The 27407-nt window shown below is 38.6% G+C and overlaps 1 protein-coding gene and 2 pseudogenes across 3 annotated transcripts in view; 1 reads left to right on the top strand and 2 right to left on the bottom strand.

The window, feature by feature from the left end:
• Positions 1-27407, top strand: part of GHR (growth hormone receptor) — a 320003-nt gene that overhangs the window by 42547 nt on the left and 250049 nt on the right. The gene's annotated exons all lie outside the window — the stretch shown is intronic.
• On the bottom strand, positions 7694-9049 carry LOC102123162 (SERPINE1 mRNA-binding protein 1 pseudogene; annotated as a pseudogene).
• Positions 9210-10820, bottom strand: LOC107129930 (uncharacterized; annotated as a pseudogene).

The following is a 27407-nucleotide window of genomic DNA, read 5'->3' on the forward strand; positions in this document are numbered from 1 at the left end:
CACAGAATGGGAATTTGCAGTATAATTGTGAAAAAACTCCATTTGTTTCCTATATTAAGAGCCTATAAGCAAGGTAGAGATGGTTAACTGAGGAAGTTGAATGATAACATCCAAGCTAAGAGCCAGTTCAAGAATACAATCCCATTCTCAATAGCCACAGACAGAATAAAATACCTAGGAATACAGCTAATCAAGGAGGGGAAAGACCTCTACAACAATAATTATAAAACGTTGTTCAGAGAAATCAGAGATGGCACAAAAAAATAGAAAAACATTCCATGCTAATGGATAGGAAGAATCAATATTGTGAAAATAGCCATACTGCCCAAAGCAATTTACAGAATCAGTGTATGTCAAACTACCAATGACATTCTCCACAGAGGCAGACAAAAACTGTTTAAAAATTTATACTGAACCAAAGGAAAGCTCAAATAGCCAAGGCAACCCAAAGCAAAAACAACAAAGCTGGTGGCATCATTTTATCTGACTTCAAATCATACTATAAGGCTACAGTAACCAAAACAGCATGTCGCTGGCACAAAAACAGACACATAGACAAATGAAACAGATTAGAGAGCCCAGAAATAATGCCACACACCTACAACAATCTGATCTTTGATAAAGCTGACAAAAACAAGAAATGGGGAAGGACTCTCTATTCAATAAATGGGGCTGGGAAGCTAGCTAGCCATATGCAGGAGATTGAAGCTGGACCCCTCCTTACACCATATAAAAAATCAACTTGAGATACATTATAAACTTAAATGTAAAACCTAAAACTATAAAAAAAACCCTGGAAGATAACCTAGGAAATGACATTCTCGACATAGGACCTGGCAAAGATTTCATGACAAAGATGTCAAAAGCAATTGCAACAAAAACAAAAATTGACAAATGGAAAGTAATTAAACTAAAGAGCTTCTGCACAGCAAAAGATCTATCAACAGAGTAAACAGCCTACAAGATGTGAGAAAATATTTGCAAACTACACATCTGACAAAAGTCTGGTATTCAGAATCCATAACAAACTTGAACAAATCAACAAGCAAAAAACAACCCAATTAAAAAGTGAGCAAAGAACATTAGTAGACATTTTTCAAAGGAAGACATACATGTGGCCAACAAGCAGATGAAAAAATGCTCAGTCCCAAATGTCCATCAGTGACAGATTGGATTAAGAAAATGTGGCACATATACACCATGGAATACTATGCAGCCATCAAAAAGGATGAGTTTGTGTCCTTTGTAGGGACATGGATGCAGCTGGAAACCATCATTCTTAGCAAACTATCACAAGAACAGAAAACCAAACACCGCATGTTCTCACTCATAGGTGGGAACTGAACAATGAGATCACTTGGACTCAGGAAGGGGAACATCACACACAGGGGCCTGTCATGGGGAGGGGGGAGGGGGGAGGGATTGCATTGGGAGTTATACCTGATGTAAATGACGAGTTGATGGGTGCAGCACACCAACATGGCGCAAGTGTACATATGTAACAAACCTGCACGTTATGCACATGTACCCTACAACTTAAAGTATAATAATAATAAATTTAAAAAAAAAATAAAATAAAAATAAAAATAAAAAAAGGACAAATGCATTAAAAAAACAAAAAAAAAAAGAAAAGAAAAGGAAAAATGCTCAGTATCACTAATCATTATGGAAATGCAAATCAAAACCACAATGAGATACCATCTCACAAGTCAGAATGGCTATTATCAAAAAAAATGAAAAGCAGATGCTTGTGAGGTTGTAGAGAAAAGGGAATGCTTATAAACTGCTGGTGGGAATGTAAATTGTTCAGCAATTGTGATAAACAGTTTGGTAGTTTCTCAAAGAACTCAAAGTAGAATTACCATTAGACCCAACAATCCCATTATTGGACATAAACCCAAAGGAATATAAATCATTTTACCATAAAGACACATGCATATATATTTTCATTGTGGTACTATGACAGAGACACAATAACAAAGACATAGAATCAAACTAAATGTCCATCAATAGTAGACTGGATAAAGAAAACGTGATACATATATACCATGGAATACCACGCAACCATAAAAAGAAATGAGATCATGTCATTTGCAGCAACATGGATGAAGCTGGAGGCCATTATCGTAAGTGGACTAACACAGGAACAGAAAACCAAATACAACATGTTCTCATTTATAAGTGGAAGCTAAACATTGAGTACATATGGAAACAAGAGAACAGCAGACACTGGGGCCTACTCAAGGGTAGAGGGAGGGAAGAGAATGAGGATTTAAAAACTACCTATTAGATACTATGCTTATTACCTGAGTGGCAAAATAACCTGTACACCATACCCCTCTGACATGCCATTTGCCTATATAACAAACCTGCATAGTACTCCTGAACTTAAAAGTTAAAAGAAAAAACAAAAGATTAATGAGTGTGATACTGGAACAATATTATGATGCAGGACAATTTTTTGTGTGTTTGCTAGCTGGGCTTGAGATTTGATAAGTAAGTCCGATTGTCCTAATCCACTAGTGATGATGTTCTAGGCTTTGAAATTCAAACTACTACTACTCCACTTTGAGAGAGACTGCATGAGAATTGGACCCAGCCTGGGGCTTTAGACACCATAGTTCAAATCTTGGCTCTTATCATTTTTTAGTCACGTGTTGTGCACTGAATGTTTGTGTTTCCCAGCTCCCCAAATTCATAGGTTGAAGCCCTAACCTCCAATGTGGCTGAATTTGAGATTAGGGCCTGTGAGGAGCTGGTAAAAGTTAAATGAAGTCTTAAGGATAGGTCGCCAATCCTATAGAGTTGGTGCTCTTACAAGAAGAGGAAGAGACACCAGAGTCCTCTCTCTTTGCTATATGAGGACATGGTGAGAAGTGGCCATCTGCAAGCTCAGAAGAGAGCCCTCACCAGGACCTTAAGTGTCTGGCACCTTGATCTTGGACTTCCCAACCTCCAGAACTGTGAGAAATAATTTTTCGTTGTTTAAATCACGCAAACTGTAGTATTTTGTTATGGCAGCCCAAGCCAACTAATATACCATGTAAGCAGGTTACTTAAATTTACTAAATACGTAAGTTACTTAAAATTTCCAATCCTGGTTCTAACTTTACTAGCTATCACTTTTACTAGCTAACACATTACATTTTCTTCAACTTGCCACATGCTTTTTTTGTGAGTTTTAAATGAAATTGTTTAAGTACTTTGTTTATCATGCTGCTGACCTATAGTAGGCACTTAAAGTTAGTTTCCAGGAAGTTTGGAATGGATCTTACTTATTTATGCAAATGGTTGACTCTGATGGTGCTTGTTCCTCTCTGGAAAGGGTTCAACTCCCATTAGAATAGTCCTATGACTGCAGTAATTTTGTATGTTAAACTTATATTTTTATCTGCAGAATGTTAAATCTGCAAACACCATCCATCAACCCAAAAGCAAAAAAGAGTGTTTCCTAATAGTTAATAGTTGGTAGGTTAATAGGAAATCTAGAAAAAAAAAGTTTAATAATGAAGGCTATATTAATACCCAGTCTCATTTGAGTGCCTGTCAGTAAGGAAATAGTTATCTTTCATTGTTAATCAATGAAGACCAATTGGCATAATTAGGGCTCTGGTGTGTTTTCTTCAAATGGTCTTCTAGGACCTAATTTAATATCATTCGAGAGGCTTAAAGAGGATCCCATGTTTCCAAATGTATCTTAGAGTCCTCAGCTGCCCAACATCCCACCATTAATCATGCTTTGCAGATGAAAAATTGAAGACTCCTTGTCTCTGAATATCTGGGATATGCTTTTATTCCTAGGATGAACTTCTCCTTCTTTGCCAATAAGGAAGAAAAAGGGACTGAGGTGATTTATAAGAGCAGTTCTAGTGAGTGAAATGTGGGTCCTAGCAAAGGAGGACACAGCTGCCCCTTGTAATAGTGGAGGGAAGGAAGGAGACAGGCTGGCAGTACTTTGCCCTCCTCAACCCCAAACCCTATCTGTTTACCACAGTGGACCTTTTTTCTGAACTCTGACCTCATTATTTCATTCATTATCCACATAATATTCATCAATGTTCTCCAAGGCTTTTAGAATAAATCTTCAACATTTCTCCAAAAGTCACAAGGTCTGACACCTGCCTTCCATTTTCCAGCTTCATATCATAATCCTCCTTTTTGGCAGTGGCCACACTGATCATCTTCCAGGTCCACAAACTCAGCATTTGCTCATTGTGAACCCCTTACATCATGACTGTCAGCCCAATTGTCATTTCCTTGGGGAGGCCTTCCCTGAACCCTGGGAGTGGATCATATTCCCCTATCATGTGCTTTCATAGCACCATGAATGTCTCCTTGGTGGCAGTCCCCAGCAGGAGAATTCTGTGTTTATCTGTATGACTGTTACATAAATGTTTGTCTTCCTCCCAATAGTCTGTCAGCACTTTGGGAGCCAGTTGTGTTTTGCTCTTGATTCTACCTCCAGCGCAGGATGTCTCTTAGTATTTATGGAAGGGGACATGAAAAAAGAAAAAGTCTACTGCATGAAGATTTAATCCAGTGAGACTGAGGCCTGAACATCTAGCTTTAGGGAAGTCAGCTGCTAGCAGGACAGACTGGTAGGCACTAGGTGAGGAGAATGGAAAAACACAGGGAAAGAGCATCATTTTCTTTATTATTTTGCCTCTGACAGACCCCTCCAAGTAACAGATTCCAAAGAGATTGTGAACATTCTCCCTCTGGTATGGAGTCTCCTGTCCTGTCAGAAATATGGTACCCAGAGGCCAAAGCTGCTACATAAGCAAGTTGTCATGAAACTATTCCAGGACAGGTTTCAGAAGTAGGGTCTTAAAAATGAGTATTAAATCTAATGTTCACCCAGATACATTTCCAACCCACATGTAGACACCGAATTTAGCAATGAAAATGGATGCTACTCTGTTAAGGATTTATTTGAAATGTTGGTTTTCTCTCATCCATCTGATACAGATCATAGCTCTGTTTCTGTCATTAGATTGATTTTGATGTTTCTCAACACAGACTCTCAGAGATAAGTTTAATTTTTCAGCATGGCCATAGGAATGATGAAGTCATTCCTCATTAAGATGAAGTTAAGCAAAATTTAATAGTACTTGTTTAGGATTCCTTATTTACTTTTCTACACAAAAAGAGTTGCAAGGGGAAAACAAAAACTTTAGGTTTGAGTAACTTCCTTAATTCAAATATAGATTTAAACCACTTTGTCATAATATGCAAATGAACTATTGCTTTTTTCCCCACAGGTCTGTTTTCAAATAGATAATGAGATTATATAAATAATTACCTTATATAAACTTAAGGTTACTCATTATTGAAAGCAATTTTCTTTTTTTGTTTCTGGTTTATTATGGTTTAAGAGTGAGTCTTTGTTTTAGATACTTGAAAACAAAGTGTGTGTGTGCGTGTGCATGTGTATGTGTGTGGATATATACATCTAGGGAGGTCGTCAAATTCAAAAATTATAATACAAGGTTGTAATGTCAGCACTTCCTATTGCATAGTTTTATAATGGGGATATATAGCTATGCATTAAAATGCATTACTGAAATGGAAAATCAGGATGTGTTAAAAATGAATTAGTAATTATATTAAGATCTGAATGGGAACTAGCATACAATCTAACTTAAGTTTTTGAAAAATAAAAAAATCCAGAAAATAATTAATGATAAGTTAGTTTCAGTATTACACTGATAAATATTTCAAGAATAAGCTATAAAAAATGAGGTAGATTTATTATTTTAAGGTTCATACTAAAAGATTATAATATTTATTTAACTTTATTTAATTTAGAATAAGATTACTGTCATCTCTCTAAGCATTTATGTAATAATGTATTATTTACTTTTCCATTAAATATTACTGAGATAAATAAGGAGTCGTGGTGAATGAAATATAATTTAATAAGCAGGGTTTTCTTAGGTGAAAACTAGTCATGTCCTGCTATAAATGTATATTGAGAGAGAAGCTGAATAGACCAGCTCCATGATTTAGTCAATGACATGACTTCAGGGAAAATGTTTTTATGCCTTATTGGCCATATCTTTTAATACTTGCATTGAAAATAAAATTACATCCCAAGATTATGAGGGTTGTGAAATTTTATAATTAGATATTTAAGTCCTAAATTGATTAGCAGCAGTATAAACATAGAAATGGATTTTGGGTTAAATCTGAGAACTATTTTCTTATGCTAAAATTTGCATGCAGATGACAATAGGAAAATCAAATGTTTTCCTGGAAAATTTTCAAATGGGACAAATAGTCGTCTTTCTGGAAATATGAAATAAAGGGAGTGGTAGTGGTTGGACTATAAACCTCTTTGAAGGCCTTTTAATCTTTAGCTGTAATTCATGTTTTATCATCATTGAATTTTAAAAACAGAAAATACCTTAGAAATAATTTAGTGTTACCCTGTTGATACTACCTAAAAAAAAAAAAAAAAAAAGGTGCTCAGAGTCACATAACTTGATTCAGTCAGAGCTGGTGCTAGATGCTTAGTCTTCTGACTTCTAATTCAGTTTGCTTTCATTATCTACTACCTGCTGCTGACTCAGAGCTCCTCAGCTATCTGCAAGTGGATGTGTTTATTGAGCATTTACGACGTACATGTACTACTCTCAATGCGAAGGATGTAATGGTGAATGGGAGCTTACTTTCTGACTCAAATATTAGTTTTCTCTCTTTGTGTTCCAAATGAAAGTGTCCTTTTGCTTTATCTGAAGCAGGAAGTTGTAAGTTTGCTTATTTTACTTTTGAAATTTTAGAGAATTAGCAGTGGGGTCATGCCCTCAGAAACACATACATGCAATGCATGGATGCACTGTGTGAATGAGCTCTCTGGAAGGTGGTAGATTATGGGAAAGAAGGAAGCTCAGAAAGAGAGTGAACCAAGTCAAGAGGAAAGAGAGAAGAAACAGGCAAGTGTGGAGCAGAGGAAAAGTAGGAGGGTCATGAATCCATTCTGCAGGTGTGTGCTGAGAGACTGGAAGAAGGAAAAGAACCAAGGAAGTCTCTGCCATGTTATCTTAGTTTTGTTAAGGGTATAAAGAGATTGAAGAGGGTTTAACTAGGCCATCCTTAACCCTAGGTAATCCCTAGAGTCCTTAGCAGAACTAATAATCTAAATTATGAATGTCTGTGTGTGCACACACACAGAATGCACTTGCTAATGTCTATCATTATGAGTATCTTCTGTCTTCTCCACTACAAGGAAAGGAAGGGAATGTGACCCTCTTTCCTGATTAGAAGTAACTAGGGCATAGTAACACAAATGGATGAATTAAACTGTTTGAAATGGTGCACTGGAATATATTTATTTTGGGGTAAATCATGAAGAAATGAAAAAGGAAGAGATTCTCTTTTGAGAAAAAGTTTGTTTCCTATTGTCAATTGAGCAACTCTGTGAACATTCTAAAGATAAAGAATGATTATTCTGTAAAGTGCTGGGATTTCTGGTGCTGTGTGACAAAGTTCGGTTCCTTTTGTCTAAGTTAGTTATAATAATCTTTAATGAAAAGCAGAGGGGTCCCCTGGTTTGGAACAAGTACCTGAGTCAAGAGTTGACAAGTGGAATAGCTGGGCCCAGAGGATTCTGTCGAGTTGACAAAGCCAGAACAGTACATTTGGACAGAAGTTTGATTTTCTTGTACTGAATGTGATGATCTTGAAGAACAGATTTTTTTTTTTTTGCATGAAAATAAATCTTTATTTTCAGTTATTACCCACCAGTAAGAGAAAGTTAGGTTAAGGGTATAAAGGGATTGAAGAGGTTTCTACTTTTGCCTGGTCCTTAGTTTGAATAGCCTTCCACTCATCCAAAGTCATCTCTTTTGGACCCTCCTCTTTCACCTCTTCAACTTCATTCTCTTTATTTTCAGTGTCTGCCACTGGATGATGTTCTTCACATTCAAGTGTTTCCTCAGTCACATTTGATTGATCCAAGTCACTGCAATTACAAGATATTTGTTTCTGAATGTATTTGGGGGACTCTGTTAATTCATCTTTGACAATTCCCCAATTGTGAGATCCGCTACCTCCATGTTACAGGTCCTTGTGCTTCAGGCCACTGTAATGTGAAAAACAAGATCTATCACTTCCACTATACCTATCAAATTCATGTTTGCCATGAGAATCAAATCCATCTCCTTGACCCATTGCACGTCCACTGCCCTCTCAACCTCTTCCAAGACCACCACGACCTCAAATAAGTCAGTCAATAATTGGTCTATCAACTGAAAATTCACCTCCTTCAACCTTTTCTTCAAGTGGCTTTTCAAATCTTTGTTCACAAGGTGGTCTCCTTTCTGGTCTTCTATCAATTATTTTCCCTTCACCCTGAAGTTGTTGATCAGGTCTTCTTCCAACTTGTCTTATTCCTTCTTCTTTTTTTCTTTTTTTTTTTTCTTTTTCCTCTAGGCAAGCTTTATTCTTCGATTCCTCTATCCAGGAAGGGGGCTGTTGGTTGCATTTTACCCAAATGGAATGCGATGGGAATTGGGAGCTTGAGTTGTTTGGAGAAGGAGTTGTCAATCCTAGCAAATGTATATAGCTGGTGTGTGGTGTCCATCAATTCTTGAGGGCTTGGCCATGCAGACTAGGGAATGGTCAGAACAGAGTCATTCAGAGGTCTCCAGAGCTTTACAATATCAAGGTTCAGGGGGTATAGACAGTAAGGAAAAAGGCCATTTCCTATTTCTGTCCATTTTTGGTACAGTAGACAGTTAAGGTTTTTTCTTTTGACTAGCTTTTAAAAAATTACTTAGGAAATGGAAAGCTTATAAACATTCATAAGTGAATTGTTGAATTGTAACCCCAAGTGGTTTCCTTACCTAGTCACCACTTAACCAGAAATATTAGAATACACGGTTCAACATGAATTCAACCAGGGGGATAACCTGCCTGTTGCTCAAGCAGTCATCAGAGTTTTTAAAAACAAAATTAAGCAAAAAAGACCTTTCCCCAAATACAATCATTACTACTTAGCTTTGTATGATCCATTCCTAAGAAAGCCACATTCCATTTCAGAAAACATGACTGCTTAAGGTTCAGTTAAAGTCCTTGCCTTCAGGTGCTTACTTTTAGTTTTCTTTAAATTAACTTCTGAAATGTTTATCTTATGTTTTGTGCTGCATTCCTGAAAACTGTAACCTTTGAGGACGTAGGCCTCATCTTTATAAAGGAGGAAGAAAACAACAAGGAGGTGTCTCATTTGGGAGGCGGAAGGTTATGACCAATGCTGGAAGTCTTCCTCTTCCTTACTTGTTATTCAACAAGATGGGTTCTATGGTGTCGCATGAGGTATGAGTTGGAAATGAAAGCTACACAACACTTCTTACATTCATAGGGCTTCTCCCCAGTGTGGGTGTTCTGGTGCATGGTGAGGCTCAACTTCTGTCTGAAGGCCTTCCCACACTCATTACACGTGTAAGGTTTTTCTCCATTATGGATTCTCTGTTGAATAAGTAGGTATGAGCTACATGTGAAGGCCTTCCCACATTCATTACACACAAAAGGAAGATCTCCACTGTGAATTCTCTGGTGGACAAAAAGGCAAGAGAGCTGACTGAAGGTTTTCCCACATTCGCTGCAGTCATAAGATTTCTGTGCAGTGTGAATTCTCTGGTGCATAATAAGGTGTGAAAAACAACTAAAGGTTTTCCCATACTCTTTTCACTCATATGGCTTCTCACCAGTATGGCTTCACTGATGTACAATAAGATTTGCACTCTCGGTAAATGCTGTAACGATTGCCACAATCGTTACAGGCAGAGGGCTTCTCCCCAGTGTGGATCCTCTGGTGGACAATATGGTTTGAGCTCCCAGTAAATATTTTCCAACACTCATTACATTTACAGCATTTTCTGTAATGTGGACTTTCTGGTGCCAAGCAAGTTGTGAGCTATAACTAAAGGTTTATAGTTAAACCTTTCACTGCACTTAAGGGTTTTTTCTAAGGAGTGGATTTTTTGATGTATAGTCAGATTTGAACTCTGAGTGAAGGCTTTCCCACATTTTGAGCAAATATAAGGTTTCTGTCCAGTGTGGATTCTCTGATGTACATCGAGGTTTGCACTGTGAATGAAGGCCTTCCCACACTCATGACATTCAAAAGGTTTCTCCCCAGTGTGGATTCTCTGATGCACAATGAGGTTTGCACTCTGACTAAATCCTTTCCCACATGCACTACAATGTAAAAGACTTTCACCCAGGCTGGGTTTTTGGATTTTTAACAGTGTCAGAATTAAGGGTGTATTTTCCCCCAGATTTCTTACATTTCTGATCTTCCTCTTCTTTGAAACTTTCAGGTAAGTGACAGTCATTCACTATCACTTATCTGAAATCTTTCATTTCACTCCTTATTCTCTGCCTCTTTAACATGTTTTCTTTTTCACAAGCTTGTCTTAACTCAGGTCCTTAAGAATCAGCTTTCTGGATTTTCCAAATATGATGAGGGGATTTTCAGCTTCCTCACATATTTCAGTTTTTGGAACCAGTAACTGAAGGTTCTTGGTTTCAGCACCCTTTCTTCCTCTTCTGATTCACCAGTCTGACCACCCTCCCCTGAGATCTAGACTTCCATGTTTTCAGAGTGCACTTGTTGGCTGGGTACCTGACCTGGGAAGTTTTCTTCTTCCTCCTCCTCCTTTTTCACCTTCACTGGGCCCCGTAGGGCTAGGGCCATGGCTTCTCTCAATTCTGCAGTCATCTCTGCTTAGCAGGGGAACGCCTATAGCTGGGAGCTGCCCAGCAGAGGTCAAACCCCATCTAAGCTTTATGTTTCAAAAGCTTCTTCTTGAGTTTCTTCCCAGGGCCAAGATGAGTACTGCCTATGTGGGCAGCTGAGAGGCCCGACCTGAGTTCACTGGCTCTGCAGCAGGAGGCTGAGGGACCGGGACCTCAGCGCCTACTGGCACGAGAACGATGACCCATATTCCTTCTTTCTTAAGCGCCAGGGGCGGCTGCATCTCCTCTTTCTTGTCAACCGCGCCACGCTGGGGTGGCAACGGATTCTTGCGGTCTTTCTGGGGCTCCTTGCGCAGCTAGCTATTTGCCTGCCCCCTTGGAGTTGGTCTGGGCCGCAGCCTGAGCTGCCGTTCTTGGCCCCAGGGCCCCCAATGCCGCCCCTGCCAGCTTGCTTTTTCTTGTTCTCCGCTGCCTTCAGCACCTCGAAGGGGTCCGATTCGTTGTCAAATAACTGGTCCAATCGGTTGATGACCTCGCAACTGAAGCCTTCCTGTAAGTGCCCAGGCATGATGATTGCTCGGCGGCACATTCCTCCACGGATTGCAGCGGGCTGCGCGGAGCCAAGAGCGCCTGCTTCAGCTCATCCCACAAGATCAAAGAGCAAATTTTTAAAAATTTGCCAGTAAATGTCAGGCAAGGTAAATTTCAAAATGAATTTTTAACGTCTCTAAAATGGAGTTATGTTTGATTATGAGTTTATGACGAATTAAAAGATAGTTCTAGATGATATTATTCTAGAAAGCTTCTTGTTCTGGGAAAGAGAGAGAGTTTGGAAACTTGAGATAAGACCTTTATTGTCTATTTTATTATTTACTGCTAACAAACTGCATTTTCTCACTGTTCATTGGAATAGGTGGGTTCAGGGAACTTAAGAAAGCCTAATGGGAAGTGGGAAAAGTAAATTATTTCGTATATTTTTATGTGTACAAACAGTTGATAAAGGAGGAAGTGTAGTGGTGGTGTGGATCATGCATATTGGGATAGAAGAGATAGTATAATTATTAACAATTATACTGGACATTTTGGATTAAGTCCTCCAAATTTTCTTATTTGTGAGGGTACAAGTCACTATTTACACTATGGTAAGCTGCATGCAAATATCTGAGTACCTTTCTGTTCCTACCTTCAGCTGGGCCAGCACTAAGCTGAAATAGCCTATACTTAGATGTTTTTCTGAGGAAGTACGTTTTTCCTTTTCCCTCAGATTCCCGGTGCCTGGTATAGCACTTTTTTGATTTGCTCTTGTTCTGGCAATAGGTCAACTGGCTCTCATGGTCCTTAACATTTCAGGTAAATAATTCCAACAGTTGTGACTGGAAGGAATCCAAATCAACTCAAGGCATCCACTCTATGTTCAAAATGCCATGTTTTGAGTGATTTGTCCTTTGGTTAGTAACTTTCAAAAATATGAGGACTGGAAGGAAAAGATACTATTTGAGGAACTAATGGAAAAGCAAGCAGTTTTTGATACACTAAGATATTCCCTTATGATACAAGGAGTGTGATCATTGACTTTCCTACTTACCTAAACATTATGCTGTCAGAGCATGTGGATAGGTAGCATGGCCTAGTGGTTAACACACATAGAAAATTCAGACTGCCTAGTTCAAATCCCAGCTTCATCATTTGCTAGCTATATAATCTTTAGTAAATTAGTTAACTTTCCTGTGCCTCAGTCTGGTTTTCCTGAAGATTAAATGAATTTATATTTCTTAAGTGCCTAGAACTATAGCTGATCTGTAACAAGTACTATATGTTTTTGTTTAAATAATAAATAAAATGACCGGATTGTTCAGATGGAAAAACAGGGGTCTTAGGCGGCTTAGGATTTTCTGTAAAGTAACAGAATCATTTGATGGCAGAAACAACGATATTATCACTGTCCAGAACCCTAATGGAGAACTATAGCTCTTAAGGGTGATGTGGGGAGAAATACACTGATGAAAGACAATCAACATTATTAGACAAGATGGGAGAGAGTGGGAACTAGTCATTCATTTATCTAATGGCTTAGTCAGCAAGTATTTAATGCCTACTTTGGGCCTTGACACTATACCAACATTGTGCAGGAAGTGATTAAAATTCATAAGAACATTCACTTAGGCTGGGATAAACAAGAGGTCTTTTGCAAAATCTGATGATGAGCTTTTTGATGTTGAGTTGACAAACTCTGCAGCAGGTCAGTGGTGGGGGGAAATTATCATAAAATTCCATCCCTTAAACATCTACAGGAAGATGATTATTTTAAGATGCTTTACTTCTGGAGATGTATGCTTTACTTCCTCTTAGAGAATCTGGCTTATGTTCTCATGTTCTGGTTTTATATGTAATTGGTCATGAGCTTAATTTGATCCAAGCATTTGGCACAGTTACCCCCAGAAGTTAACTCATTTGTGGACTGTATAAATGCGATTGCACAAAAAAGAAGTATATATATACAAATAGTCATAATAGACCACATATCGGTTAATAGCTTTAAGTCTAGATGAAATGTTTTAAGAAGGATATTGACAAATTAGAGAACATTAGAAGCATTTGCCAGAATAGTGACATGGCAAGAAATTATGCCAAATAGTAGAAAGAGAATTAGACGCCTAAGTGGAACATGGTATATAACCCACAAGAATTTGAGGGATTGTCATTGGTAGAATAAGATGTTATTCTTGGCTGCTTCCAGCTGAGGAGTGGTGGATGGGTGACTAAGGCCTATAAGAGAGCAAATATAAGGAAGAGTTTCTAAATGCTAAAGTCAATTTCCAAAGAAACAGCCTGGCCTCTAAGGGAAAGAGCTTCTTGTCAGTAGATGTGTTTAGGTGGGGCCAGCTGAACAAGCTCCTGAGCTCTGGGGATTAGACTCCTTCTGCTGGATAGGAGGTACAACCAAGTCGTCTCAGAGGTTCCCTGTGTTCCAAGATTCTGTTACTCTGTGATTTCATGACTTTGATGTCACCTCCCTTAGGTTGGTTACGCTAAATAATGTTAAAAGTCAGTGTATGCCTTAAGATTGGGTGAATTGCTATGACGCAATGATTTTTACCAGAGAAGCAGCTGAGTCTAAGAATGAAACTACTGTTTCTAAGTGAAAGAGGTATGAAAACCTAAAGATAATATTTTTCTCTGTAGATAGAAAGAATTTGTATTATAGGTCTGTGTTGGAAGTATAGCAGGGCATCACCAGAATTCACCCTAACTGGGTGAATTCACGGCAGTAATCAGTGGAATGTGTAGTTTGACAATGAGGCCTTATCATTTCTAAGTAGTTTCTTTTTTTTTCTTTCTTTCTTTTTGAGACAGAGTCTCACCCTGTTGCCCAGAGCTTTGCCCTGGAACTCTTGGAGTCCAATGGCGTGATCTCGTGTCCCTGCAGCCTCTGTCTCCCAGGTTCAAATGAAACTCTTGACTCAGATTCCTGATTTCTAAGTGGAGAGTTATGAATGGCCCAAAGATAATATTTTTCTCTATAGATAGAAATAATTTGTATCTACGTCTGTGTTGGATATATAGCAGGGCATTACCAGAATTCAACCTAACTCGGTGAATTCATGGCAGTGAACACTGCAATATGTGGTTTAATAATGAGGCCTTATTCTTAAGGCAAAGCTCAGAAAAGCTGATAAGCAAATTAGAAAGGTCTATTGAAAAGTGTCTGTCTGGCCGGGTGTGGTGGCTCATGCCTGTAATCCTAGCACTTTGGGAGCCCAAGTTGGGTGGATCACTTGAGGTCTGGAGTTCAAAACCACCTTGGCCAACATGGCAAAACCCCATCTCTACTAAAAATACAAAAAATTAACAGGGCGTGGTGGTGCACACCTGTAATCCCAGCTACTTGGGAGGCTGAGGCAGGAGAATCGCTTGAACCCGGGAAGCAGAGGTTGTAGTGAGCCAAGATCGTGCCGCAGCACTCCAGCCTGGGCGACAGAACAAGACTCAGTCTCCCAAAAAAACAAACAGGCAACAGAACAAGACTGAGTCTCTCAAACAAACAAACAAACAAAACAAAACAAAAAAACAAAAAAAAGAAGAGTGTCTGTCTGCCAACCTGCTTCCACGAAGGCCCTTCTTCTGATTGTAGAAGTGCCTGGTTTAGGATGGCAGTGTGCTCTACCTGCTGTCTGGTGAGTAGTCAGGATTGGACTTCTGTAAGACACTCTGTATGAGAGGCTTGCCAATACCTTCAGAGTCAGGCAGAGGTCTTTGGCGAGTTATTTCTGAATGAAGCATATCTGCGTGTCTGTCTGATCTAAGCCTGGGAACCACGATGGAAGATACTGTTTAAGCAACAACAGCAAAAAAAAGGCAGGGAACTTAAGAGAGACATGGATTTTAGTCACTAAGAACATGAAGAGGAACATTTTGATAATATGTACTCTATTTTATAAAACCTGTAGCTATAGGAACATATATTTGCCTACAATATATTTTTTTCTTTTTTCACCCTTGATTTTTAACTATTTTCTACAACAGTTTTTCTTTTTTTTTTTTTGCCCTTGATATTTTTTCTTTTCTTTTCTTTTTTTTTTTTTTTGAGACAGAGTCTTGCTCTGTCACCCAGGCTGGAGTGCAGTGGTGCGATCTCAGCTCATTGCAACTCCCTCCTCCTGGGTTTAAGTGATTCTCCTGCCTCAGCCTCCTGAGTAGTAGCTTGGATTATAGGCACCCGCCACCACACCTGGCTAATTTTTGTATTTGTAGTAGAGACGGGGTTTCACCATGTTGGCCAGGCTGGTCTGGAACTCCTGACCTCAAGTGATCTGCCCACCTCAGCCTCCCAAAGTTCTGGGATTACAGGCATGAGCCACTGTGCCTGGCCTGCCTTTGATTTTTAACTATTCCTCATGTGAAAATTTAAGTCTTTCTATGGGTTAAAGGGAACCGGTAAAGAGCATTGGATTTATGCTTGAGCTGGAATTTCCCTCTAGGTTTGGATATAGTGAAGGCAGTGGAGATTTGGGTTTATAACAGACGCAGATTTGTGAAGCTATAAAATCTGAAGCCTCAAGGCCCCTCATTTGCAGAGACTCCTTCCAGGGTCCTGGAAGGGACCCTACTAATGTGTTATTATGGTCATTATTTTATAAAAATTGTAAAACGTAATGTGTTTCAGCCATGATTTGTTAAAATTATTGTCTTCTTCCAATTCAACTTTCCCTCCTTTGTCCTTCCCTTTCCAGTTGGGTGGCATTAAAGTGGCCATGCACGTTTTGTATTTGTAATTGTGTATTTTTTTGTCTTAAAAAGGACCCCCAACCAAATTGTATAAGTTTCAGGCCCTGAAAACATGGGTCTTCCACTGGGTATAGGAATGAAATAAGTAACAATCTGGAAATTGCCTGTGTAGCAGAATCAGACAAAAGTCAGAGTCAGCAATCAAAATGTTGTGACGTGGTGAGTGAGAGTAAATTCGAATCCGTAATCCCAACAGCATTTGACAGTGGGAAAATGGGGCTTTTTTCTCCCCTCTTTAGGGTTCATTTTAAAGAAGAATTCCATGCAAAGGGTGTCATGAATTGAGAAATATACATCAGATTATATATATAATATATATTTTTTGTTTGTTTGTTTGTTTTGAGACGGAATCTCGCTCTGTCACCTAGGCTGGAGTACAGTGGTGCGATCTCGGCTCACTGCAAGCTCTGCCTCCTGGGTTCACGCCATTCTCCTGCCTCAGCCTCCCTAGTAGCTGGGACTACAGGCGCCCGCCACCTAGCCCGGCTAATTTTTTGTATTTTTCATAGAGACACGGTTTCACGTGTTAGCCAGGATGATCTGGATCTCCTGACCTCGTGATCCGCCCACCTCAGCCTCCCAAAGTGCTGGGATTACAGGTGTGACGCACCATGCCTGGCTTTTTTTTTTTTTTTTTTTTGAGATGGAGTCCCTCTCAGTCGCCCAGGCTGGAGTGCAGTGGTGCGATCTCAGCTTACTGCGATCTCAACTCACTGCAACCTCTGCTCCAGGGTTCAAGTGATTTCCCTGCCTCAGCTTCCCAGGTAGCTGGGATTACAGGTTGGTGCCACCATGCCTGGCTAATTTTTTATATTTTAGTAGAGACAGAGTTTCACCATTTTGACCAGGATGGTCTCCATCTCCTGACCTTGTGATCTGCCTGTCTTGGCCTTCCAAAGTGCTGGGATGGCAGGTGTGAGCCACTGCACCTGGCCTAACTTATTTTTAAAAATAGCAAATTCTTTAAAATTATGCAAATTGGTGATGAATTATGAAAATCATGATGAGAAACTCCTGACTGAAGAGAGAAATTGTTTGAAAACTGTATTCTCCTTTTCCTCTACTACTTTATGTAATTATAAAGCCTTTCTCTAAAGTTCCTTTCTGACAGAGAAATACTGGCCAACAGAAATTCAACGGAAATTTGAGATTTTTGACATTCAGGCAATTTATATGGTGTTTCAGGTGTTACTACCTCTAATAGTCTATCAATAAAACCCTGATAGGGGATGGTCTCTCTTTTTTGCCTTCTACTCCATCTCTTCTCGCACACACTTGTGATTCTTGCTAGCATTCACACTTACTCTCTCTTTATTTATTTATTTTTTGAGACAGGGTCTCACTTTGTCACCCAGGCTGTAGTGCAGTGGCGCGATCTCAGCTCACTGCAGCCTCCACCTCTGGAGCTCAAGGGATTCGAGTAGCTAGGACTACAGGCGTGTATCACCACCCCTGGCTAATTTTTGTATTTTTTGTAGAGCTGGGGTTTTGACATGTTGCCCAGGCTGGTCTCCAACACCTGGGATCAAGCAGTCTGCCCACCTTGGCCTCCCAAAGTGCTGAAATTACAGGTATGAGCCTCCATTGCTGGGCACTTACTCTCTTTTGAATTATCAGCTTGCAAATGAGAAATCTGCCCAAGGAGCCTGAGCTTGGTGCATACAAGTTCATTTCAGCCCCGTCGGTGAGTTTATGATTCTATGAGACATTAAAGATATATTTTATTTGGACATGTTAAAAAAAAAACTGTATGTTTCTTCACAACATCCAAAGTAATTATTTTATTGGTGTTGATAATTATTATTGAGGAATAGGGTAATCATGCATGTTATCAACCATTTCCTAAATGGTACCTGGTTAACATGTTAGGGGAGGGAATCTAATCTGAAAGTGATGTCCATTTAGTGAAGCCAAGTGATGTAGCAAGAGTTGAGAACAACTTATAAAGGGACCTCTTAGCCCATGTCCAGAACATTGTCATTAACATAAAGATAGGCTGCCAAGGGAAAGGACAACTGTATGGTCAATTTACCCAGATCTGAACTCTCAAAAATCAAGCACTCTCATTCTGTTAGGGTGATGTCAGAGAAAATAACCTTCACAAGGTTTGAAAACACAGTTGTAACATACTGGGCTGTGTTCCAGGGCTAGCATTTGGCTCAGATTTTTATCTTGTGCTTAGAACCAGCCTACTGTTGTCTCTGCAGAGAGAACACTAAGTAGGTACTTAATAATACTTTGCTGGCCAGCACATAGCTCTGTGCAGAACGAACACTAAGTAGGTACTTAATAATGCTTGCAGGCCAGCACATGGATGGATCATGTTTATAAGTGTGTATCGTAAACACTTTGCCTTCAGGAAATTGTTTCCTTTTTAGAGTTTTCATACTGTGGACATCCTTAAAAATCCCAGAAAATGTATCTTTATGGATTGACATGTGACTCCTACATGTTAAGTTAGAATCCAATGAAATGCTGTTCTTTGGACTAAACTTTCAAGACTCATGTGTGTGGTGTATAATTCATTAACTAAAGATATGATTCATACTTTACCTTATGTAGGACCACAGGTATCCACATATCCACCATTAGGATATTCTTCAAATCTCATAGTTTGGAAGATTTTCAGACATTGTAAACAGTAAATGCATCAGAAATAAGCATTTTCCAGAAGAGGGAGGTATGAAATAGTGATTGATCAGCCTGTTGCTTAGTCCTGGAAATGTGAAATCAGATCAATACGAAAAAGATGCTTTCCTTGCATTCTCTTCCAGAATTATGCAGCCTGCTGCTCTTTTGTCTTCAGTGTAATCATGCTGCAGTGAGGAGAGCCCAGAACTGTTTTTAAATTCAAAAGGACAATTGCTTTCTGCTCACTCAGGTCCACTGAGGCATGCTCCAAGACAGGAAAAAGGTGCTTAGCAGGATCTCTTTGCTAGAGATTCAATATGTGAATTTTACTTTGAGAATAAAAAGTTCACCCACTTTTAAAAGGTTAATCAAAAGCACATTGTAGTGTATTCTTCCTTTCCTATGCAATTTCCTATGGAATCTATTTAAATTCTGGCTGCAGAGCAGCAATATTTTTCAAAGAGGCAGTCCTTCTGCCAAGTGGCTCTAGAAGTACCCATAATCTCCATGTCAGAAGTATGGAAAATGAAAGAGATGAACACTTCCTTCAGAAATTGTACCTTTGATTCCTTTACTTTACAGCCAGGCAGGAAGAATCCTGAGAGAGGCCTTTACCGAAAGTTCAATATTTATGAGCTACATACTGACAAATGAAAAATGATTCCTAGCACTGAGTTGCTTACCCTATCAAGTTTGCCCATTATTTTCAGGCTGTTGAGCATTGTTTGAAAAATCGATCTGGGAGCTACCTGAGACTATCCATTACCATGGTCTTGCTGTTATAAATTCACACTGGGCTATTTCTATTCCCTAAGTTTGCTCTGCCCTTTCCTACCCTTTACCTTTATGGTCTTCCATCTGGTAAATTTTCTCTCACCCTTCCTGGTCTAGCTGTCCTTCGTCTTCACTTATGAAGGCTTCCTTGTTTTCCTTTTTCAGAATTAATTGCTAATTTCTCACTGCTCTCTAAGCATTAATACACCCATCATAGCCTTCATCATAATATGCTTTGTGCTGTAGTTATTTATGTACTTATTTGTTTTTCCCCTTCTTTGTTCTTCAGTTAAATGCATGCCAGATCCAACTTTACAGATGGGAAAAATGAGCTCTGAAGTTTAATAACTTGCCCAAGGCTACCCAGTTAGAAGAGTTATGGACTTAACTCTGAATATGGTGACTTTTGTTCTCGTGTGTTGCCTTCTTTAGTCTTCTTAAGAAAAACGTTGTCTTGTTTTCTTTTCTCCTTAGGTTGACTTATTCTATACATTAGAAGTTTCTAAATTATAATCAAACTGGCATTCCAAGGTCATAGCCATATGTAAATCAGAATGCAGTTTTACATAGATTCATTATTACTGTGCGTGGAGATTAGAAGCCAGCTCACAAGAAGACTTAATTTGGAAAGATAAGGTAACCAACTTTACATGAGTGCTAGCCTTTCATTGATTTCTCACCTCCATTCTATATTCCTCCTGGCACTTGTTTTAAATCTGTTCTACTGAAGTCCATACTCTACCCCCTTGCTCTCAGCCGATGATCTGTTTACCTGCTCTGAGAAGATTTAGATCAGTAGTTCTCAAACTTTAATATGTATAAAAATCACATGCAGAGCTCTTTCTAACATAGTTTCCTGGGCCTTTTCCCAGGAATTCTGATTCAGTAGGTCAGGGTGGGGCTCATGAGTGCTCCGTTCTAACAAGCTCCCAGGTGATGGCAACACAGCTGGTCTGAGGACTACACTTTGAGAACCTCTGATTTAGGCCATCCTCTGAGATAGGATGTCTTCTTCCATACGTCTTCTCTGGATGTTTATCCTTCCTCTCCTTCTGTGAGTGGGAATTCAGTCATTCTATTCTCAGGCTGAACCCTCTCACCACAAGCTTTTATCCCATCTCACTTCATCTATTTCAGGACCTTGCTTCCACTTGTCTCTCTTTGCATCTTTTATGTCACCCTCTCAATTGCCTTTTATTCTCCCCTGCTTTACTAATAAAACTGTTCCTTTCTCAGTTGTACTGTTTTAGATACATCTAATGATTGTAAGCAAAATTATTTTCTATAAGAATGCTTGACAATTTCAGATTCAACTCAGTTGGCTAGGAACTAAGTTTCTGTAATTTGGGAATTGGCTTGTAGAGAGCAAAATTAAGAAACCAAGTTTAACTTTTTTTAATGGATGTGAGTGGAAGAGACTAATGAGACACTACAAAAGAGTTAACTTCTTACATTTCTGTAGTCTAATACGAGATAGTTTCTCCAGGAATTAACATAGCACATCTGGTTCACTGACCTGAGTTTGTTTCCTGGTGAGGCTTTGCAGTATCATCCATATCTCAGGCAAAGGTATTCCAGCATTTTGTAGTTAAGCAGTTGGAGGAGGAGTAGGGAGAACTTGTGTACTTTGAAACATTTCACAATGAACTACTTTGCATTCTAATGATGTTCTCCTTACTTAAGGACTTTGCTATGTAAAGATGCTTTGTCCTTCTGATAATCACTTACACTTTTCTTCTGTGTTCATATCACTTCATTAATCCTGGTTACTTGTAATGAATCATAATCTTACCCACTTATTCTTGTGTGACTCATTCCTACTTGTATTCTTTTTTTTTTAATTTATTTATTATTATTATACTTTAAGTTGTAGGGTACATGTGCATAACGTGCAGGTTTGTTACATATGTATACTTGTGCCATGTTGGTAATAGTTGTCTGTGTCTGATAACACATTGTCAATTGACTATGCTATTTTTAATGTAAGCCTTGGCAAAAAGCTTTACTTAGAGAAAAGCTCTACATTTAATTCCCCCATGCCTCAGTTCCCAAATTTACTAATAAAGATTATACTTAGCTGTCACTCCACATTTCATCAGTAGAATTAAAATGAATAGAGATTATGAAATAAGACAACAAAAAAGATATAATTATAATGGACCAGAATGAGAAATCACTACAGATCAATGCAAATGACCTGCCATGTCAGATTCCTAGATGCAGTTTCTTTAGTCAGTGGGCCATATTTCTTCCTCATTCTTTGTTTTTCCATCATGCCTTCCAAAACTAAATTTTAACCAAGAAGGAAATATCATTTGTCTTCTGATATAGGAAGATCCTACTGAGAGATTATATTCGTATATTTCATCCATCGGCCTATAGGTGGAATTGTATTTAAAATACTAATAAAGGTTATTATTGCTTATATCTCTAAAAATGCTCCAACTCTCCAAATAAGGCTTATATTGTTGATGATATTTATCAGTGGCTCTGAACACTTGCGTATCATAAAACTCTCCCTCAAAATTTAACCTTAAACTCTTTCAGGCTTGTCTTCATCACAGTGGGAACTGAGGACAGCTGCTCATGTTTTTTGATAGAACAGCTCTTAACATGCTTTTGCTCTTGCCTCCCACTGCCCAACACCAGCTGCGTACACACACTCCACTTGCTGTGTGCATGCTCTGGCTCCTGGCTCCTTTTCCTTCAGCTAAGTTAGCCTGGTTTTATTTGGTTTCATCATACGAAGTATCTATTAGTAAAACTTTTATGAACTCTGATTATAGTACTAAACTCACAATAAAGTAATCAGAACTTCATTTATTAAAACACTGGGCTGAGCTTATTTTTTAATTTAGTATGCATGACAATTTTGTAAGGTAGGAATTTTCATTCCCCTTTTATAGATGGGAAAACTGAGGTCCAGGGTGTAGGTAACATTTTCAAAGTTAACTCAGAAGTAAATGGCTTAGCTGGAATTTGAACCCAGGTTCCTACAATTCTAAAGCCCACCCTTTTAACTGCTGTGCACACAATTACTGTGTTCTTACTTGCTCTCTGAAATACAACACCTTATTCTCATTTCATCTGCTCTTTCTGCCCTATACACTTCGGTTTCTGCTCTGTAGATACCTGCTGTGGATTGTGACATCTCAATTTTTTTTGTACCTTGGCAGGGTTTTGATTGATGTATTGGTGTTCCGAACTCTTTAGCATATATATTAATATGGAAGACCTACCAAATATTTCATCTAATACTGATTATTTTGTCTACCTATTTCATCTTTCTTTATAATGTAAGTTTGTAGAAGGAAGAAACTATAAATTGCTCAATTAGGGACTCCACAGTGAGCCAAGCGCATACATACTTGACCCAGAGAAGTCATCGCCATCTTTATCACCACAGCTAACATATGGGTAGTGCTCACCATCTACCAAATATGTGCATGGATTATTTTATTTACTCTTTACAGTAACCCCATAAAGTAGATTATGTTGCCATCCCAAGGTTAAAAAACTAGTCCACGTTCATCAAGTTACTGCATGATAGAGTTCGAGCCTAACCAACACCAATCTATCCACGCATCTGTCCACACAGTTAACTACTCCACACTTCTCAGTGGAATCTACAGTTCCATGTATTTCGTATTCCTTCCATTTTTCACTATCTGTCCTCTTCGCCATCTTAGCCTGTTTCTCTCCTTTTCACTTTCTGCCCTATGCATACCTGCTCAATCTTCAGTCTTCTCTGCCTTACCTTCTCTTTCTCAATTTTGTTCTCGTTCTGTCCTATCCTGCCTCCCCACTCTTCTTATCTCATTTTCCTAGTCCCCTTGTCACCTTTTTACCTCTTACATATTTCTTTTTAAAAAGTAACTTCAAGCTTGATAATAGATTCTTCAACTCTCTTAGCAATATCTTATCCTAACCATAATAAAATGATAAAGTGCTAGGTGTAAACAGAAGTAGAATATGAAATTGAAGTGAAGAATCTCTTTACTTTTTCTGTTAGAAACGTAAATAATGAGTGACTATAACATCTTGGTCTCCATAACTTCTAAGTGTTAAATAAAACACATTTCTCTTTTTTTATTTAACACACACACATCCACACACACATAAACTTGTTTTATGCATTGATTGCCATTTATTGAGCAGCATAATTTTGGAAATGCAATAGCTACAAAACAATTTTTAAGTTATTATCATACAGTGACATTAATAGGCTCATCACTTTGCTTTCTTTCCTTTGTTCTATCATGTAGAGAGTTGCTTTAGAGATCATTGTGTATTGATATGAATTATCGTTGAAGTTTTATTAGTCTGGATGTCTGGTTTTGGGCATTTTGATAAATTTCTTTTGCTCCAAATCCAGAAGTTATGGCCATTCAGCTTTATAAATAAGACTTTTTTAAAAAGGCAAAGTCATAAAATAAATATTTCAAAGCAGTGTTAGATATAGCCAGCTGAATAAACTGCCCTCTCTATTTAACTTTGAACTCTAAACCTCATTTAAATATCCTCCCTTTTTTCTCTAAAGAAGGCAAGAAAAAAAAAACAATTACAGTAGATTCTAAAATAAAATATAGCAAGAACATTTTTGTAAGAGATACCTCAGATAGAAGGCTGCAATAATTGGGCAAGTATTTGCACCTAACCAGTAGAACTTAGAAGAGAAAACGTGAAATGAACTTCTTAGCTTATGGAATGGTGTGGATAGGTTTGCATTACTTAGATGTTTACAGAGCTCTAGCATTTACTTACTGAAACACTGGAATGGTTCATATCCCTGTGGTTTCTACCTCATTTCTTCCAGAAGGATTAGGTTGTATGCTGCCAGAGACCACACTGACTCTTAGTAATGGGATCACCAAATTCTGGTTCACAATTTTGTGCATAGAGAGATTGCACTAATATCTCAAAATTGTAGCTATGATTATAACCCTGGTATAGAAATCTGAGCTATGTTGGCAGTGCCATGCTGTACAGTCGAATCCACCTGATTATATCTGCATTTGTGACAGCTGGGCTGGCCTTCATTGGCATATGCCTCTTTGCTGTGCCCAGGGCTTTGAATGCAAAATGAAAGATCAGCATGATATTAGGGGCCCATGATCCATAGATGTAGCTTCCCAAGTAAACAGTGTCTCAGCTTTAACATGGCCCCCAATATACTGCTTTATTTTTCTGGACTGAAGTTCCTATGACAGATTTGTTGCTTTCAAAAAGTAATTTTGCAGATTTGTCCTTTTTTAAAAGAAATAAAATTTGCCTCCACTTCCTACTGAAAGTGATATGGTAGTATCCATCTTATAATTGCACAGATTCAAAAATAAGCCACAAATATGTTAGCTGAAGTATAACTGTGGACTATAAAATACAGATATCATAGCCTATAATATGGAGGGTAGTTTGACGTTATAAAGCCATTTTTCTGTGTTTTACATTATCATAAAATTTAACTACTGAAGGGAAAGTGAAGGTTTTAATATTTAAGTAAGCCTAGCACTTAAAGAGAAACACACATATTTTCCTTGGAAAAAAGGAAGTTCCATTTTGGACACTGCAAATGACGGTGCCAGCTGTTGTCATAGTATTTCTAGCATCCACTGAGGATTAATTCCAGGCCCAGCAAATTCACTGGATGAGCAGAAACAGCCAAAGAAGTAAACACTGGTGCTTCTGCCGTGGTATTATTAAATTAGGCGGGAGACTTCTGCAAAGTTGGATATCTAGTGAACGCTGGATTATCATGCCTGAGCATCATTCACTTTGTGGATATCTGCAGAAAACTGAATCCCGAACTTGCTTTCTTCTGCCTCTTGGCCCTCTTCCTCTGTAGAGGTATACTCAGAAAATGTGATCTCATTTAAATATAAACTTTTCTATTAATATTCATTAAGTACTCATACAATATAAGCTGAGGAAACAGTGGTGGGTATAAAACACCAGCCTGATGTAAAGAGCTTACTTTCACTGTAGGGGCAAGATAGCATAATGAAACAGAGATGGGTTTCAGAGGCAGGTGGACCAGAATTCAAATCCTATTTCTTCTAAGTATGGCCTTGGGCCCATCACTTAAATTTCTGAGACTCAGTTTCCTTTTCTATAAAAGGTAGATACTAACCATGCTACAGAGTTCTGTTGAGAATTAGAAATATTTACAGATACTTAGACCACTACAAGGTAGCTCTTTTTCTAGAAGAGGCATACCTTATTATATATAATCTATGAAACAGAATATGGAAGATGCTAAATGAAAGGTACAATCAGAGAATGCCCCAGGCCCTCAAGAAGGAAGGTGGAATGGATGAGGAAGTCTGCTGTCCAAGGGATGGGCCGGAGCTAAGGCAAGATATGTGTGTGGGCCTTCACTAACTAGGCACAGGGAGAGGGCATTCCAGCAGCAGGTGTAGGTCCGGCCAAGGAATTAAGACAGGAACGCAAGTGGCGTTTTCCAGGCAGAAGATTAGGAAGTTTTAGATCAGCCTGGATACAGAGACCTTGAATAGCAAGCCGACTGAGGAATGCATGGAAGAATGACTACTAGCTGGAGTAAAACATAAATCTCAAGGCCTCTTTTCTCTTTCACCTTTCCTCTTGCCCACATCACGGACAGACAGTTCTTGCTTTTCCTTATACTCTGTTTCTGTGAGCAATTTTAAGAAGGCAGAGTGCATAATGGTATTACTTTTATGTCTGCATGTGTATTGCCACATGAAGCCTGTAGTTTTGCTTTTCAAACTACTAGATTGTGACCTTGTAATGATCTGGCAAAAGGCTGATTGAATTTATAAAAGCAGTAAATTAATATAGTGGATAATAGTGGGAAAAAATTAGTGGCTAATACTGGGGAATGAGAAGATTAGGAAAGACATAAATAAAATATGGGTGGTGTAAATAAAACTTAAAGTGAAAATATGGGGAAGGGACTGCTTATGATTCACCTTACAGCCATGTAGAAATTTTGATTAACAGAGCAGTGTATCTGAGGCATGTTGTAAAGAATGGACTGGGGTCTGTTTTCACTGTCGATTCTTTCTGCGAGTGCATGTTCATGAAGATATTGGAGGCTATTTTTCTATAGGCAACTGGTGGTTTTCTGCTGTAGGCAGAAGTGGTTGAGGTAGTCCTAGGGAGGTGACACTGAATGGGGCTGTGGTCCTACTTTATGTAAGGTTATTATACGTGAAAGAAAGAGTAATTTTTAAAAGTAATTAACTAGTGGTAGATTATGAACTAACACTAGCAAAGGTTGATTATAAATCAGATTTTCGTTTTACTACTGATTTGGAAACAATCTTTGGAGAAATAGATTTGGAATGGTTAAATATCACTTTTGGGAGCACATTTTGCTACCACAGCTTAACGGTACTCTTAAGAGAAAGCTTTACAAATGGGGCAACCTTGAAAGACACATTTCATATGCATTCAAATTCAAGATATGACCGAAAGCTCTGTTGCCAGGGTAAAGGTTTTGAGAGTTAAATGGGAATTTGGAAAACAATACTCAAAAATTGACTTAAAATGCAGATGCAGATAAGCCTACAAGTATTTAAAGTGTGGAGACATCAAAGAATGTAAGAAATAGTTTGGATCACTAACAGGAATGTGTAATGGGAAGTCAAAATCTATGCTGTCAGGAAAAATTCATATTATTGGGTAGAAACTCTATTATTTGGTACATTTAAGATAAAATGAAAATTGTGTTTTCAAAGGGTTAGGCCTCACAGTGGATGAGTGATTGGGGCGTTTTCTGGTTTCAGTGATTCTGTAGGCAGAAAACAGTTTTTACTGCCAAGTGTGTCAGTGAAGCGGGGGAGATAGAGACCTTACTGTGTTAAGTGAAATCTGTTGCTTAAGAATAAAGCTGGCAGGGGGTGGAGCAAGATGGCCGAATAGGAGCAGCTCCAGTCTCCAACTCCCAGCGCGAGCGACACAGAAGACCGGTGATTTCTGCATTTTCAACTGAGGTACTGGGTTCATCTCACTGGGGAGTGCCGGACAATCGGTGC

This window comes from Macaca fascicularis, chromosome 6 (assembly GCF_037993035.2).
Source record: "Macaca fascicularis isolate 582-1 chromosome 6, T2T-MFA8v1.1".
NCBI lineage: Eukaryota > Metazoa > Chordata > Mammalia > Primates > Cercopithecidae > Macaca > Macaca fascicularis.